At 39.8% G+C, this 18,730-nt stretch overlaps 1 long non-coding RNA gene across 1 annotated transcript; it reads left to right on the top strand.

The window, feature by feature from the left end:
- Positions 1-2,632: 2,632 nt before the first annotated feature.
- On the top strand, positions 2,633-3,288 carry LOC147753345 (uncharacterized). Its single transcript, XR_015311465.1, has 2 exons — positions 2,633-2,722; positions 2,965-3,288. It is a non-coding gene; the product is annotated as an uncharacterized LOC147753345 (long non-coding RNA).
- The last annotated feature ends 15,442 nt before the right edge of the window (positions 3,289-18,730 follow it).

Below are 18,730 nucleotides of genomic sequence, written 5' to 3'. Positions count from 1 at the left end.
CAAATTCAGTCTGACGACAGGATAACCTCAGCAAATACTTCTTCATTGGCGTTTATCCATAAAATTTGAAAAACGCTGAGGTTTGCGTCCTGTGCCCACATAGTCTTTATTCATTTGGGCTATTGATATTACAATGAAAGCCAACGTTAATTAATTAGAATTGTATCTATGCTATTTTATGCCACTGTTGCGTGTGTGCGAAACCATCAATCGCGTGGTTCCCAAGTTGTAACGCTAAGATTGCTTGTGTAATCATGACACAAGTTATCTAGTACTATGCGTACATTAACAAGTTACTTGTAGATGGCGCTAGCGATATAGCGGTGCGACATGCGCGCCTTGTTCACTTCTGATAGCGGAACCCGGTCCACGTGCCTTTTTTAGTGATTTTTTTTTAGTGTAATTCGTTCTGATCGCAACAGGTTGTGCAAATATTGTTTCTATTGCTATTATGAATACCCCTAATGTAAAATAAGATTTTCTCTGCAGTCATATTGGGACATTTCCCTTTCTGATCAGCCTCTTGATTCACGAATACAGCTAACACAATGTTTTATCATCGCAGTACCTCAAACATTTGACTGCGACATGTTTTAGCCTAGAGTCTGATTTGCGTCCATCGTGAGGTAGACAGATGCACAATTATTAGGTCCGAACCAACATTGATTCAATATTGTTTAGAGAGCAGAAAAGGCTTGGCCCCACGAACATGTTTTCTTTGACTATTACGTGCGCGTTCGTTATCAATGACATTTTACCTAAAAATTAATCAATTCGAAACGAAAGATATAGCCGTTTAGGTATGAACGGACAATGGTTGGTTATGCCTATGAAGGTAGGCTTGAATTACGTTGGTCAAGTGTCGAACAGACGACTGATTATATTTATGCTAAACCGGAACTATGTAATCGGATGGACCACGCATTTTTTCATCTGTGGAAGACAACTGAAGTTTAGTACAATTATTTTCGAATACACTTCGTGGTACCGCTATATTTGCAGGGATTGTTTCGTGGTTCGTTAACACCGTTAGCGCAGTGTTATTACCTACGGCTACTACCAAGCGCGGAAATGTAAAAATAATGAAATACAAGCCATAGTTGCTCGTTCGTCCTTTACCGTCGTTCGGTACAAAAGCACAGTTTTTAGATTTGCTGATGTATTTCGATGCTAAAAAAGTTATCATAATTCTTAATCCTTCCTTCTTTGTTTAGATATAATCTATGTCAGGGCTATATTCGACACGGCATTGTATCACCCATGGAGTACTGCATCATACTAAGATCGTTAGGACTAGTTCTTATGTTTACGTCACCACTGATGAAGCTTAGAATTCAAAGTCATAAGATGCGCACAAAAGAGGTCTTTTTAGCAGGCTTAGTAGGTAATGCAAAACTCAAAACATAGAGACTTGGTTAGTGAAAGACTGGAGTAACTGCAGAAAAGCTGACCTTCACAATACGGTTCGAAAGTGTGAAAAGTCTTCGCGTACTTCCCAGAGTTCAGGGCATCCTGCTTTACCACAATGGCCTGCGAAAATAATTCTATAAAATAATTTCTATTTCGCCGCAGCACGAAACAGTACATTTCGATACCTAAAATCCGCATAATTTACAAAAAAAAAAATTGTTTTAAGATTACGAAAAAATTAACAGTACAATTCAACCAGTGTAATCTCTCCCCGTTCCCTTCACAGGCAGATTATAACAATAAATGTCGCACTCAAGCATGTTAACTCTCTAATAAGTAAAACCGACGGCTGCGGTCGGGGAGTAACTGCACGGCACAAGTGACTGTAACAGGCCTTTTTATTTTCAGAACATAGGAAAAAAAGAGCCGAATCGGTAGAACTAACATTGCATTATATTTCTTAAACCATTACATGCACTAATTTATTATAAATACAAAAATTGCTCTATATATACAAAGGAGTATCAATTAAAAACCTATTTCACTCTATCGTGCAACAAGTTTTGACTAAACAATCTAAAGTTGAAATGCAAGTAAGCCTTTAAAAAGCTCAGATATTCATGAAGACTTCGGGCAATCGTAAACAGCTACATTGGATCTATCCCACTTGACATTTTTCCCGTTACTAGCTGCTTTCATCACGCACGCCATCAGCCATCTAAATAAGGCATTCAGCATCGAACGTGGACTCGTTACCTGCAATGTATAGCGAAATGGCTCAAAATATTTATTCGTCGTAAGTTCTCTCGCTCCTCTATCACTCGCCATTCAATAAGAGTGGACAACGCGATAAGATGTTAAATTTACTAGTTGGAAGAAATGATAACCAATATCACTTTCTTTAACGGTTAATTTGTATATTGCTGGAATCAAGCAAAATATCGCTCCGCTCAACCTGGAAGCTACTGCTTACTACTCGGACTAGCATCTAGTACTGTTTGGTCTTGATGGACTCCGAAATGGACCAGACGCGCCGTAATTAATATTAATTGGGCTTTTCTCTGTGGCGGTGAAACGGTGGAACCATAAACGATACAATGTAGCCCCAGTGCAACTCATGATTTTGATAAATGCAAAGAGAAGCTACATTCATTACCTAATGGTTTGGACGAACGCCCACAGCCTATAGGATATAATTTGACTAATGTGGTTGGTCTGCAGTATTTTCAATCCTAAAGTCGTCTAGCAGCGTACGGAATTACCACGGATTTCAGCGCAGTCCGATCTTTATGCATTAACCGTAGCCATCCGAGTTAGCATTTAACATCTTCTCCATATAATACCACGCTACTAAAATTCCGTGCCTTAAATTCTAATAACATCAAACATGGTGCCTTCGTTCATGCGGCTTACAGCGTGTGTTTTATCGTATACGTGTACGTTATAGCGGATCTCCTAGGGTTACTTGGGTGGATTCTTTAAATTTAACCTTCCTTCTTTAGCCGCAGGTAAACACATATGTAGTGCATCGACAATTTGCGCTTCTTTTTGCAGATAGCGGCAACATCTACAGTCTTCTCACAGGGCGTTAATGGTCGTTGCGTTGGCAGAATTGATGTATGTACCATGTCCGCCTTTGGAAGGGGCCGGCCGACATATTCGCATAACGGCGCGTAGGGAACTATCTGCCACGAATCGAGTATGTGGAGCACCGGGTTAATTTTTTTCTGGATTGCGTATCCGAGTCAGTGGACGAGAAAACAAATATCACAAAGGATGGCTGTCTGTAAATAAAATGATCGTTTTTGTGATTTTTCATGATTGGGGCTGATACGCAACAGCCGCAGTTCGTGTAGCAATCAAAAACGATACTATGACTATGCACGTTCATTTGTTGTAGATTGATTGATATAGTGTACAAGTTAAGCTATCACTCCTGGCCATTGGGTGCCTTAGGTCAGATCAGTTTTCAGCAATTTTCAGAAATATTCAATGAGGTACTTTCATCAACAAAGGTAGATTCAATGAGCCATTCAGACATTTGTGTTTCAGTTTTCGAAAAAAACCCGCTTTACAATGAGTAGCTTTAACACAACTGTGAGGTGACAATCACGATCGTTTCTAACAAGTCGGTGGTGAGCAGCTGTCTAGTAAAAAGATGTTTCCAATTGCAGATCAATATACATCTGTCTAAGCAGTACATAACATAAAGGCAGTCGAATTATATTGTTAAGTAACGATACTATCGAGAATATTATTGCCGAGTGATTATTTATATAAGCGGTTGTGAGTATTATAAATAGGTTAGTATTATAAACACTACGTAGTTTTATAAATATCATAGGACGCAACGACGCAAACTGTTTCGTTTTTAGGTAATATTTGCTAACTATACAGTGTGTCTCTATTCATTTGTCATAGCAAGATGGCTTTGTAGCCTTATAGTAACAACACATTATTTCTTGCAACCAAAAAAGATTATTTGTCAAAACTTGGCTATTTCTCAGTTGGCAAATTAGTTCAGTAATTAGCACTATAATCCCAATCAATTTTACTTTCAAAACTTCGACTCAAAGTTAAGGTAGAATGGTAGGAAACAGAAAAATAATCAGCAGTGGTGTTGAATGTTTTGAGATATCCGTAAAACTGCAAAACTAAGTCCTTAACAAGGGAACATCGGGTAGCAAGCAGTGCCCTTCGGCGTATATATGTGAGTGGCCGGGGGTTAATTTCAACCAAGATTTGACTAAGGAAATGTTCCATTTCATAATAACCAGATTAGCCTTACGGTGTGATAGCAGAAAAATAATATTTTTTAACAGAGCACGATACAACTACATGATTGCGTCATTTTTGTATTATATCCACTGAAATCCTGCTGATTTCACATTGTTTTCTGTCCATGTCTCTTCTTGCTGTGCAAATGTTCTCCCCGTTGCAATAAGTGTCTGGAAGAGCTTGACAGTGAACGGAAACAGGATCGCATATCCTGTGAAGTATCCTGCATTCGTATGTGGCTAGAATAATGTCGGGGCGTCATTTGAGGGGTTCTGCAAACTATCGTATCAGCTCATACGATGTAGCTATATAATGCTTGTCGCTACGGAGGAGAATGTTGTGGGCTCATAAAGACCATACTCTCAATAATGCGTGAGTGTATGCGTCCGTTTCTAGTTGCAACTTATGCCTATCTGTATGTAACTCCCTTTCCTTCGAATATCTCATCTCGCTGCGACAGGGGCAACAGTTCGCTAGGGATAAACAGACACAATTCTGATTTGCGTTGCTTAAGCTTAAGCTGGTAGCGTTACCTCTGTGGACAAACTCATGCTTCATTATTTAGCGCTCAAAAGTATGCAGATGCAATCTCTACCGTTTACGTAGTCTCTACTTTTGCCATATCGAATCCGTTTATATAGTTTTCATGCGATAGCTTCGTTACGAAGAAGTTTGTTTTATAGCTGCATCTGTGTGGATATCAACGTTTAGCACTAAAAACTTAGACTTAAAGTATGCCCCTGCTTATAATGGGACAGAGTAGAATGTACTTTCGTTTCATATAATTAGTGGTATGACACTGGGTGGGTTCAATTGTAATTTTAGTAGTTGGATGGATGGATGGGAGCGGATTTGGCAATCTGAACAGGGGCATTAAGACCAATTCACCGAAGTATATACTGTTCGTGTTAATAAATATTTTCTATCTTTTTATTTATTATTTCCGATTATTATTGTGGTACTCAGAACAATTCATTGTCAAATGATGCTTTTGTGAAAAACCATCCGATTATTAAATCGTACGTTTATGTTTGAAAGCATACCTCGACACGTACTACCTTTTTGCCAGCCAGTCATAAACGGCTTTACTACAAAAATTTAATATATCATAACTCGGGGCGGTACTATATTGTGTGAAGCCTGTACGAACGTCGTTACTTTTGATACCTACGTAGGTTATTATCTTCTTGTTTGTTGTAGGACGCTTCTTGTAGGAACATGCGGGTTAATTTGAAGGTTCGTAAGCAACATATATATGCAAGAAACACAAGCACAAATTATTCTAAGTGCTCCTCCCATGCTGAAAGTAATCCCAGAAACCACCAAAAAGCGCCGTAGGCGCCCATATGAGTTTACCCTTGTACCGGCTTTACCAGTAAGCCGTGGAACTTCTACAAGGTCTCTAAGGGTCTCTTTTTAATATAATTTAAATAGATTAACTGCAATGTTTTATCGTTAAGTAGATAAGAAAATGTGTTTGTCTTACGCAAATTCTGAAAACCGTCAGGAAGACATTTGCATAAGATTTACCTAAAATACAGAATCCTCAACAGAGAGAAACAGTAATCAAGAAGCAGTGTATGTATGTACGAGTCATTGAAAGGGGAAATAGACGCCATTTGTCAGAATAACAGTTTCCGCTAGTGAAGGATACGCAACTACTGATGGTTGAAGTGATACATTATTATAAAATGACGTCTGCTATTTTCGGACAATTTTTGGAGATTTCAAAATATGCCTAAAGGGAGCTTTAAATAGAGATTTCTTTCTAAAAAAGCTGTTACTTTACTATGTTGAAGTTCGTAGGTTTTTTCCTTAGGGGATATTCTAAGTCAAAAAACAAAGTTTAAAGAACATTATCGAACGTTTAGGTTAGCGGCTTCTTTTTGAAACGCGTCGCGTATTAACGTTACAAATTTGATCGGCATTGAGAAATCCGATATTTATATCAAGAAGCACCAGACCGCTGTATTTTCGTTGCGGCTGCTCGAGCACCAACGACAGTTTATATGACGGACGTGATTAACAAAATATTTGTGAGCACTGGACTAGAATTAAACCTCGTGTAGGATACCGATATCATTTCGAGGCTATAAAACTGGCGTTCAATCTACCTTTTCACTATTGTTTGCGGGTTCATTAGGAATTTGCTTTCCTTGTATAATACAGTACAAACAACGACTCTTCGTTAACTACCGAAGAAACATTGAAGAGCTTTTGAAAAGAAATTCAAGGAGTTAGAACTTCCTACTACTTTCGCAGATTTGTAGTCCTTACCGAGCCTGCAGAGACTCGCCGTAAGTAGCAAGTGTGATTTGGCTTTCATAAACAAGCTCCGACACGTGAACACGCCATTGAGAAACAGTAAGGAAGGGCGTACATCGGAAGGAAAGCACCGTAAGGGAAGAGCGCCAAAGAGTGCTGCCCATTCACTAGTCTCAACAAGGCTCGCTTATTGAAGCTACTGAATGGATTACTAGTTTTTAGCGTAGCAGACATGAAGGTTCCGCTTTTACAAGGCTCACACGTACTTCTTGGCTCAAATCTACTTGGAAATTCATAAGCCGACCACTAGAGCGGTTAGGGGGAAGGGGGCAAATGTGGAGAGGGTCTTTTTTGTGAAGGAGAACTGCAGTCTTGGGGAGAACGTGCCGCCTATTGTTGAGAACCTTTGCGATAAAGGTTAGCGGATGACGAGCCCTGTAGTTGGTAACCGCTCTACGGACTCACGATCTCTCTGTATTGCCACCAAACGGTCGTCGAACACTGTCTTCCGTCAACCTTCTTTGGCCTATGGCCTTAGATCACTAGTGTAGTGCACACAGTTCTCCTGGTTATATAATTGGCCATTTTTTTACTTACTTTGAAACAGCGTAAGATAACTTGCTTCAACTTTGAGAAGGACGAACATGCTGACATCTCTAAAAGCGTGACAAGCGCGTAATATGCTATCCCGCTAGCTTACTGTTAGAGCGAACTGACGGCTGTTCTGTACGGAATTTCAATACGTCTATGTAATCGTTGCAGAAGGAATTTCGATTTGGTGAAGTCGGATTTTACCATAGTGGATGGCGGACAACGGTTGGTTCTCTGTGTGCGAAGTTTTGAGCGGCGTTTCTTGGAGCTTCGTGAAAAAACCGCTAACGAAATATAACCAATAGGCTTTCCTATTTTCGAAATTCTGCGGAATACTAGGGAAATACTTCGTTGACACTGATAGAAGTTGATTGCCGCCCCAGTAAGCCTGATAGTTGTGCATTCACATAATTTCTAAATTCAAAGTTAAAAAGTCACATTGTTGTACTTATATTTGTATGACATTGACGCCTCGAAAACGTGCAACTCCGTTCATGCTCAAATCACCAGTCATGTTCGGTGCAGATTTTACAGTAAATTACACTAACGAAGTTGACTACCGAAATACGGCTTTAAAAGAAACTTTAATCAATTTCTAATCGAATCATGATTCAAAAGGGATTCGTTTTTAATATGGTTTCGTGACATGACCATACATAAATGCATCACCTCCTGCTCCGAAATTTTTTTTGTAAAAACGATCCACCAGAGTAAGCTACTGTTGTTCTTGATCGTTTACGGGAACTAGGATAATATAGAGAATCACTGCACATAACTGCTATGTAGAAACATATGTAGAAACTGATATGCTTTACCCCGAGGCGGGCTGTCTGTATGCAACCCAACAGGAATTTTAGTTTACGTGATGATTTTAATACACCTATGAAAGCAAGCATTGATTCGTTATATTGATTACTTAGTGTAATAGACTGACATGAAGACATAGTCGCACACGAATAAATCGAGTACCAGATATACAGATACAGTATATCTGGAACATCTTTTCAGAAGGAACATCTATTTTAAATAACCGTAGCTAACTGACCATGTTTTTAATTTTTTCATTTACGAATCCTTCACACTGTTAAACACAATCGCCCTCGGCCGCCGGCCATGTTCGTGTAGAACTAATTAACGCCATTGCATAACTTTAGGGATCAGTAACCACATGTGGTCAACATGCCGATAGTAGAATATTGTTTTTTGCCATGCGGACTGTAGGGGCAGCGTTATTTCGAATTATATTACAACAATAAAAACAATCTTCAGATATATTCTTCCTTGTGTTGTCTTTCAGTTGCACTTTGCAAGTTTTGAAACAACTGGCTTTTTCTCGTACTGAATGATTTCCCCGAGTGGCTCAGCTATGGTGGCTGCGTACTCCGTAAGTTACTATTAATTGCTCTATTGTCCTCAGATCTCGTATCGTGCCACGTCGTGAATGTAACATATACAGACGGCGTCAGGCATCGTAGTGACCGAAGGATGCTTGAGAGATTCCTGATTCAAGTTTCGCTCTAGCACGGAAGTCGTCTGCTATTAGAGGTTTTGTATAATTGGAAGCGAAATGACAGGTTGTTATGATATATGGGGAAAGTAGGTCTCTTCGAAAAAGTATCATACTACTTATCAAGAGAATATCTCTTAGTCGACTAAATACTTCATATGGCTTCGTATAGGTGCGTAGGACGTTTGTAAGCTTCAAAGTTATAACGTCCCGATTTGAAAGTGCTATATGCTATTTTATTATAGTGCTTTGCTACTACTTTGCATCGATAAATTCATTCCCCACAGAGGTCTTATGCAAAAAAGACAGTTGATACAAAACTCCAATTCACCAGCTGTCAAATGGGCGTCACAACAAAGCAAGCCTAAGAAGTGCTATCCGATAACGTATTTCAGTTTATTTTGTCACGTCCTGACTGTAAAGAGGTATTTTCATTACACATACTGTGATGAGGAGATCGTATGTGATGCTTTGCGCACGCTATATGTACATGGGCATTAGAAACAAGCCATGCGCCCTATCGCATGCTTTCCTGCCGGTACATTTATTGAACGAGCAACTTGAGCTCCCGGTGTCATAGTACCACTTCGCTAAGTTATTGCATGTATGAGGTAAACAAATAACGCGATACTTAGTAACAGTTCTATCTATGGCGCGGATAACGATGTAGTATAGAGCTGCGGGGGCATGAACGGACAACGACCTTTCGGGCCCAGTTATTTTGTCAGCTTATTTTATTAGCCCGCAATTAGCTACGCGGGAATGTTTGTGAAGGATGCTTATCGGGAGAGGTAGACCTATTACATATGCACTTTCGTCATTAGAAAAAGCTGATTGCGGCCAGCAGACGCACGCATATGTTTCTGCGATGTTTATACAGAGAGTACGTGCATACTACTTCGTGAACCGGCTAGATCACGAGTTTATGATTAAGTCCACGAGAATACTTCCATGTAGGTGAGACATGTTTAGCCCACAAAAACTGTAGCCTCCACTCTACTTTGCATTAAAGTCCTTAATTATGAATTGTTTCGTTTTTGAGGCGACTCTTTGCCAATTCCTTCGAGGATTTTCCGCTGTACGAGGCTCACACAACTTTTTTTTTTCTTCGTTTTCACAGTATTTCGTAAACTAACTTCTAAAGAGCTCGTTTTCGTTACATATGTATAGATAGATAGCGCTGCATAGGTATATAGGCATGTTGCGCGCATCCATTTAAAAACATGACTCAGTGTACTACGACGTTCTCACATTTGTTTTATATCATTGTTCTGCGGCTCCTATAAATAGAATTAATTGACCTAAATCAAAGACGCACACGTTCACGGCGCTTACGCGTATGCGGAGATCTCTTTGACTGTAGGCCAAAAGCTAGAGGCGATGCCTGCGCCGGGCGCCAATCAACCGCAGCCAATGATGAATGTGGAGACGACGAGCAGAAATAATGTATGGCATAAGCTTTGAGTTAGATTCAAGGGCATATATGTGTCTAACTTGACCTTCTTGACAGTACGCCATCATTAATGATCACGTACATTTTGCGAGGAAACAAAGTGCATTCCAGTCAGTAAGCTTCGCATTTATAAACAAATTACGTTTGGCGCGCAAATCCGTATGAAAAGCATGCCACGATTCAATCATAGACAGTCTATTTTCGTGTACCTGTGTACTAAATACGATACGGTAGAACAGGGAATAGGTGTCCAGCTGGCAACCCCCAGACATTATGCCATTTATCTAGTCTACGAATAACTGATTTCGATGCAACAAACTATAGAATAATTGGTAATGATCACAAGCAAGTGGCAAAAAAAAAGGGCCGATAATACATTAATCTAGTGAATACAGCTTACTAAGCACTAAACAAACGCCGTATAAACAATTCACCAATTTTTGTTCACGTAATAACATGGACCCTACTAGACAGATTACCGGTCAATAGTGTGCGCAAAAGCGGCATACACCTACGTATTTCCGTACTGTCCTATTTAAAACTTTTTCAGAACTGATCTGCCTGCGCACTATTTACATATGTGGATTGAACTTTTTGCTAAGAGCAGGAACTCAATGCCTCGCGGTAGCTCACTGGGTAACTATTTTGTGTGCTAATCACAGAGACACCTTGTGGTCTAGGCTCGGGCCTGGGCGTAGACACACTGTTCGTTTCATGCTGGGATCCGGCCAGTTGATAGAGTGTCTTACAGCGATACCGGACGTAAAAATCGAAACAGGGAAACATAATTTCTCCGCTGAAGACTGTCTTTTTTTCCTGTTTTGATAGCTCACTATGTTTCCTATGTAAGAGTTCCGCTGTCCCAGAAGAAGCGCGCCGATTTCACACGTACTAATTAATGTTCCTTAAAATATGATCACACATAATAAATTGCTTCCGATTAAGATACCTTTCGGATGAACCGGTGTCATTTTTCTGATTGACTTTTACGTCTGTGGTTCAGCATATCTCGTTGAATGGCTTATACTTTTCCAGTGGTGAAGAAACGTGCTGCAAGAAGGTATCCGTCTGGTTTCTGCATGTACGGAAAACGTGTCTTACCTGTTTGATCTAGGAAGTCTAGCCGAGATTCGTCCTAAATACTTTGCAGTCATTTAATGAGTGAATATAGCCGTTGGACGCATCTGTTCGTAGGATCATATTAGCTTTGCTTATAAACACTACCTATCATTTGAAAGCTAAGATTTTTTGCTTGATGCAATATAATGAATTCAGCCGTAAATTAAAACGTTTGTCCCTTAGCGATAAGTGCTGCTATCTGTTAATTTACATATAATTGAAGATCATGAGAAGAAAAACACCTGTGCAGCCAAGATCTACATACCTGGGCTTTCGCACGCCCGTTTCCCAATTAAAAGACAACCCGCACAACTCACTGTTAACGTACTATCGACCAGTGGTGTCTGTAAAGGGTAATGCAGAATTAACTAATGAGCTAATAGCGCAGCCTAAGGCTGTATGTCCTTTAATGGACAGACGAGCCTTCTTCGCTATATAGACGATGTTCTACAAGAGCAACCTCGCAAACAGCGTCAGTATTATTCTGCCTTAAGTCGATAAATATGTCATTGCTTGTTGGCAAATCCCGTTTGCCCCTCAGGCCTCCTCCTCTTCTTGGGCTAGGCATCTCACAAACGCACACGCCTATACTGCTCGAATCGTTTCCATTAAAACAGAACAGGTCTGCAAATATATTTGGCAAATAATGTGGTGAGGCAACACCTTATTGGTAACCCAAGGCTCGGTGGTAAAGTGAGCAACGAACCTTTCGCAGTCGCACGTAAATGTGAGTTAGAGTTTTTTTGTTAGTGAGCAAGTACACAACATGAGAGCGAGTAACAAAATTACATTGAACTACTATAGCAACTTCAAACATCCTGAGATGTATCCTTAAATTTAGTTGGCGAATTAGTTACCGCCACGGGATAGTTTAAAGAGTAGTAGTAGCCTGCTTTGATTCTGATGGCGGCCTTCGTGTCGTACTGTTCACCTTCCTCGACTATGGACTTTAGCACCTACGTGTTATTCAACCGTGTATTAAATAGCTATCACTAGTGTTGTTCCAAGTTTTACTACCAAACTTTATTACGTATTCTCGTAATGGCTTTTTAAAAGCAATCAACAATGAGCAAATCATCTAATAACGCTTATACTGCAGTGTGAATTTGTTTCAAAAAATAAGTTTGTTGGTCTTTAAACCCCGTAACGCTCAAACTAAAAGTACGTTTATAGTGGCGGTTCGGTAATGGTGTGCTCTTAAAGAATGCTTTACATTTTATAGCATAGGTTTCAATGAAAGTCTTCTGCTGTGATTCAATATATTCATAGAACATTTTTTTCCGAAATTTGGCTGCCAGCTGTTTCTTCTACGATTGTTTTAACGTTGCCCCAAAGACCTTCCAGGATAAGGCGCTCTGGAAGGACCGAGCACGGGAGAGGATTGCTATATTTTTTCCCTAGTGTTTATTGATCCACGCCGAGACTTGCAGGGAGTAGGGAAACGTCTTACCAATGCATACACCGTAGGGATGATTCTGCATAGCTGAATCTGAAATTGTCGAAATGTTTCGGTTGACATTTTGATCGCGACTTCTGATTGGTAAGGGCTGGGTTTCAGTGCAGTGGTTGAGCTTACGTCGAACAACGTTCTCACTCGAAGCGACCCTATCGCCTCGTATCGTACTAGCTACCGACACTTGTATAATGCGTCATTACCCTTGAGCTTCATTACATCAGCAGGCAAACGACAAGTAAACGAATTTGTTCGCAGTTGTTACACGACTCAAAAAATAGTTGCATAGCCAGCTTCAGCGTGTGTGCTTATATAGTATAAAACATAAAACAGAGCTCATTCTGGAGCTTTCTCGCATTATCTTGACTTGGAGCTCTTATATATACATATATCTAAAGGATAATTTTAGCATTGTTTAGCTCTACTTCACTGGATTCGATGAACTGAAACCTTTATCATTGTGAATCATTCCATTACGACGGGAGGATAAAATCAACATGTATATCCAGAAGGGCCGCGTTCAGGTAAATAGCGAGAATATTATTTGGTCTATCGAGTTTCTTAGCTGGGCAAAATTATTGCATCAATGATCAAAACAAGGATAAAGGTCTAAAGAAGGACCATAGGTAACCGTTATCAGGGAAAAAAGGCCTCAGAACGACCTCATGATATCGCGTGCTGCCGCACTCTTAGACGGAGACAGTCTCGAACGATGACAATAATATCTGAGTCACGGTGGGATTGGGAGGGTCACACGAGCCGTGCTGGAAATCACTGTAATAGTACAGTAACAATTATAAAAATGCAAGGCATACCTATTAACTCCTAGAAACAGTTTTTATGCTGTAATTACGTAAGCCGATTATATTTACCCCGCACTAGTCGAAGCACATACTGAAGTTGCCTAAAAACGCCTATTTAAGTTCCGCTAAATCGCTTGATCTAATCTATGAAAGCTGTTTGTATCGTAAGTAATACAGATTCTATGATCTACTACGATAGTACCCATTTTTTTTTGTTTGGCTTATCGACCGCGCTGTATGCCATTAAATCCATCAGTGTTTATTCCGCTGCATATATATATATATATGTATATATGGCTGTGTGCAAAACGTATAAGTCACGCGAAAAAACGTACGAAGGAAAATATCACGGCCAGTGTAACAGCAAACCGTAAAAAACTTCGGCGAACGCTATTAACAATTCGATTTAGATACTAATTTATATCTTTTTGATGCGTGTCATAAACTCCAGGGAGTCATCTAAGTCGGGTCTTATAATTGTTTTCAACCTAAGTAAACTGTTCCACCCAGATCTAACTTTAAGTTCCATACAATATCGTAGTAGTGCAATTACTGCAAATAGTGCAATTACTTCGTTGAAGTTATCCGAGTTTTATGCTTATCCTATTAAGGATAATTCCATTGTGGTCAGTTAGAGTTATTATACGGTTATTCTCTTATTCGGTTGTGACAATTTACTTACGTTGTTTTTGAAGTTTGTTCATCTTGCTTCTGTTATTAGATGACCTTGGCTTAGCATTGCTCCATTTTACATTCTTTACGAAGAAAAACACGAGCTTTATTCTCGAATTGTTTCACTTCGTTTTATCGTTGAATATTTCTATTGAACTTAACCCGGTTTTTTGCTGCTGTAGATCCGTTGCACTATTGAAATGATACTGTCACACCATGAGGATTTTTCCATTTCCTCAAAATAGAATAGCCCTCAACTTCGAAATTCATTGCAAATATTAGACTGTCCAAAAAAAAAACTAAATAAAGAAACAAGATGAAAATATCTTCATTTCGGTAAATTCCTAGATGACATTTTTAATGGTACAACGTAAGACGGATTACAGATAGGACCAAATCAATCTTGGGGTTTTTTCCGTAATATGCGCGTTCTTTTCCCCACTGAAGCGCATTTTTGATAAATGCTATATATATATATATACAATGCAATATATAGCTAATGTGCGGGCAAAACCGTTTCGCATAGCTTGCTCGTCGGCGTTGCTGCCCACACAGGTGGAGCCTATGCTTCAACTAATGCCTTTTAATCTCTTCGCCTTTTAGGCATTGAACCCTGTTTTGAGGGAACGAGGTAAAATGACAGTTTTAACCTCCGCGCTTTACAAAAATAAGTTACCATTCTTTGGTACCCAAATGATGAAGTGGTGGCGTTTAGCGTGGCACATCTTCCTGTATCAAAACGAAATGCTGCGACTACACCCAATTGCAGGTTGCTTCTAAGAAATCTGCAGTATTTCCTTTAAGGTTTCCTCCTCCATAAAATAGCGTGATTTCTTTGAGCAGTTACTGGCTTTTTTATGGTAGCAGACAAGCACCTTTGGATGCCGGTTTTGCGAGTCTCTTCCCAAGTAGCTAGGTTTCCTCTGTGCAAAAGCACAGACAGTTTTCCTTTATTGTGTAGTGCCGTCATTTAGTCTTTCGACACGATAGGATCTTTTTCTTTGCCTATTATGGTAGGTATGATCTGATGAACCTCTTGCTATTGTGTGATCGTTGCCTACACGAAAGAGGTCTCAATGATAGAAGCTACGGCTGCAATCTGCAACGCTTATATTTCTTTTCAGCGAAAGTTTTGGTCGTGTGCAAGACGCTAAATTTTATGCAGTTATAAAGGCTCCACTACAAGGTTTGACGATTTGTCTTAATAATGGGTGTACTATTGGCTGAACGATGATCTCAGAATATGATACAACATAGTGGATCTAGCAAAGGTCCCCAAATAAGGAAAATGTTTAATTTCCTCACATCGATAACCCATAGATCGGTGATTTTTTTTACTTTAGTTCTGGGTTGATGCGAGATGTGCATTGGTTTACCAGCTTATAGTGCTATGCTTTGTTTTAATCTATATTTGTAGGCCAAAAGTAATAATATCCTGTTGCGCTAGTGAGTCATCGTTTTCAGGGCGCCAAAGATGGCAATAACTTTGCTCGAAACGTGAGGGTGTACCATAAGAATAAAAGGGCTTTGATAATAAAGCCTGTTTTAAATTTGCAGGACATATCTGAAGTAGAGGAAATGTTTCGACTCGTACTGTCGTTGTCGGGTTTCATTTATGGACTGACAACTCGAATCATACAAAACTGGCAACTGTCAGAGATCCCACTAGTGAAACATACAAAATAAACCCTGCACGACCACAGCCGAGATAGTAACATATTGAAAATACTTTCATTATGATGGAAACAATCTCCTAGTTCTATAATTGAATATCTGTCGGCTGGTATTCTCTAAAATTTAAATTGCAGACCTGAACCTTTTCAGTAACCCCTCGTACTTAAGCTATTTTCTGCTTTTCTATCGAATATTCGTTTTCGGCATTATTTGTGTTAATAGCTTCCACGTAAGCCATTCAGATTTATGTGATTACGATAATGGATCAGAATAAATAGTACAAATAACACGTGCATTCTCATTAAAAGAACTTAGCTCATAATGAAATGCTGTAAAATTGCGGAGCAAAAGTCGATGGCTAGTCATAGGACTTGGCTCGCTCCTATTTGGGGAAATGAAATGTCAGCTAAATATCGCCGGATGACAACCTGATACTCCAATAACCAAAACTCCGCAGGAAGATAGTACCGGTTCAACAAAACGGTCAGCAGGTTTATGGTTTATATCGATAAGGTTAGCATAGAGCGATTTCTAGGACCCAAAAAAAATTCGCCCTGTCACGGTTCAATAAGTGCTAGTGAGGTAATGTGTCCGTCAAAAATAGGTGAACACGTTACTTTAGGTTTTTTAAAGGCGCCGTAAGAACACAGGTACGAACCTCATCAATGTAATCCTCTGAGGAAAGCGAGGTTTTAATTAAATACAATACTACGAGTTTATTACTCCTTCCGGTAGCTGTCGTCTACTGCTAGTTAGAAATAATACAAAAAAGGTACGCTTCGAAACCATTCAAAACCATAACAGTCTTTGACAGCAAAAGAGCCATAAGGAATATTGGAATTTAATATGTTTTTCATTGCTAGATGCCTCACCCATCCGATAGATGTGAGTATCAATAAATTAACGGTAGCAGTCGACGAGCAAGTGGCCTGATCTATGACAAATTATGTTTGCCTTTATACTCTGCAGGCAACTACTTTAAAATAGTATATTTTCTCGCAAGTAAAAAAATACAAGCCAAACGAAGCAGTAGGTTATACTGTACATGAGAACAAATCTTTTTTTTTTTTTAAATTTTATATGAGTGTTTGTATCTTTTATGTCGGTTTATAAGCTTTAGCTATTGCCAACTTATGACATTCTTACCTCAACACCTTTACAGAATGCCAACATCATCGGTGCTAGGACGACCAAGGCCTACCGATTGACTGCGGATGCCGTAGCTCTACTGCGACAATTTCCAGGGGGTTTTAATCCAGCCTGCATTTCGGCAAAATCTTTGCTTTCAGTGAGAATGTCAACGCCGACGAACTCGGGCGGTTCAGGGTGTCTTGGCACCGTCACAGGTCAACCATGAGATGATGCATGGTATTTCTACTTTACCTCCACTACCGCTAGTTTCAGTGGTGACAGTAAACGTATCGTCGTTATTCGCTAGTGGCCTAGGAATCCTCAGTTTCGAAGACCACTTAAGCGCTACTGCTATTGTTCAACATACATTAATGGGCTGAATGGACACACCGGGCCCTTCAATGGAATAATGATTCTGGTGAGTGGCGCTGTTAACGGGGCTTTGCAGAGTGGGGGACCTCTTGGCTTAAGCGATAAACCAAGCGGTGAGCTTGTGGCCGCTGACGCTGACCTCGTTGACATGGGCCCTTACAAGGACTTGACGCAGATTCCTTTCGTCTGGCTAACATTTGTTATCGGATTGGTCTGGATTCTTTCTCTTACCGATAAGCTGTTTTAGTGAAGTCGACATTTCAGTTTGCATAATGGCGTATTTTGTATGGTAGGCAACTTTAGAGTAGGATATCGTTGGACGAGTTAGAGAAATAAAAAAAACTTCCGGTCTTTCGATAGAAGCTCACGTAACACAAGGCTAAATGTTAAACATACCACTACAAGTCATTCGTTTCTTGAATAAAATTTGAATAATGCACAAAAAAGGAAACAACAATTTTATTTACACAAGTTATATACAGGTGTATAGCATGTATTTTCATGCAATCCACGAGAAACAAAAACTATGAGTCTGTCTACTACGCTACTGAAAGTTTAGCTTTGCGGGTTTGTCTGACACAATACGACCCCGTGGAATGAATGACATGGGTTAATTTTTTTTTGGGTATCTAGAGCTTGATGCTGCAAAAGAGCTGTATGGACGACGGAGCCGTCTGGGCAAAGACGTATGCCCCTAGACACCAAGGCGGCCACTAGCACCTTTCGCGCTGATATATCGGTTAATGCACGAATATATATTTTTGTGAAAGTTGTTTTGCATGAACAACTGGTCTTAACGTGTCTTGCATGAGTAAATGTGTTCAAACGATATTGCGTGTGTAAAGTTATCGCTAATAGAAAATAGCTGACCGCTACTTGACGTTATCTCGATTATAAATATCGTAAGCGCTTTATCTCTACACAGACAAAATAAAATGTCGATACAAAATAAGAAGCTCGCGGATGGCGTCCTAGTAGGCTATTGAAATAGAGGGCTAAAGCCAAATGAAAACTTCAAACCAGTACCTTGCACCATTAATTTCTGCTACATGGTTAAATAGTTTCAGATAATAACAAAGAATCTATGCAAGCAGTTTTTTCTGCATAGTTTCGCCATTTCTCCACCTTGCATATTCGGAAACCAGATTGCACCGGGTTCCCAGATCCCCATCGTAGATTAGTAAATGATGTATTTTGGCCTGATAATTTTAGGGACACGTTGTAGTCTAGGTCAGAACACGAGCATAAACAGGCTTCGTTTCGTGCTGAGGGCCAGCCGTCTGATGCAACATTTAACAGCGATACCGAACGTAAAGCTGGAAACACAGAAGTCATACCACGCTGTTGCGCCTTTTCCTTCTATTGTAAAAGCGATAGTTTTGTGACTAACCCGAAAGCCGATAGGCGCCGACAGTTATTTTCTATATTTAAGTACGTGCATCAGACTGTGTAGGCCTTTAGATGAAGTGATTGACTCTTCAATTCGAGTTAATGCTATAGTC

Source organism: Varroa jacobsoni, unplaced genomic scaffold (genome assembly GCF_002532875.2).
Source record: "Varroa jacobsoni isolate VJ856 unplaced genomic scaffold, vjacob_1.0 scaffold_545, whole genome shotgun sequence".
NCBI lineage: Eukaryota > Metazoa > Arthropoda > Arachnida > Mesostigmata > Varroidae > Varroa > Varroa jacobsoni.
Note: the sequence above shows the minus strand (reverse complement) of the source record. Positions and strands in the feature narration are given on the sequence as shown.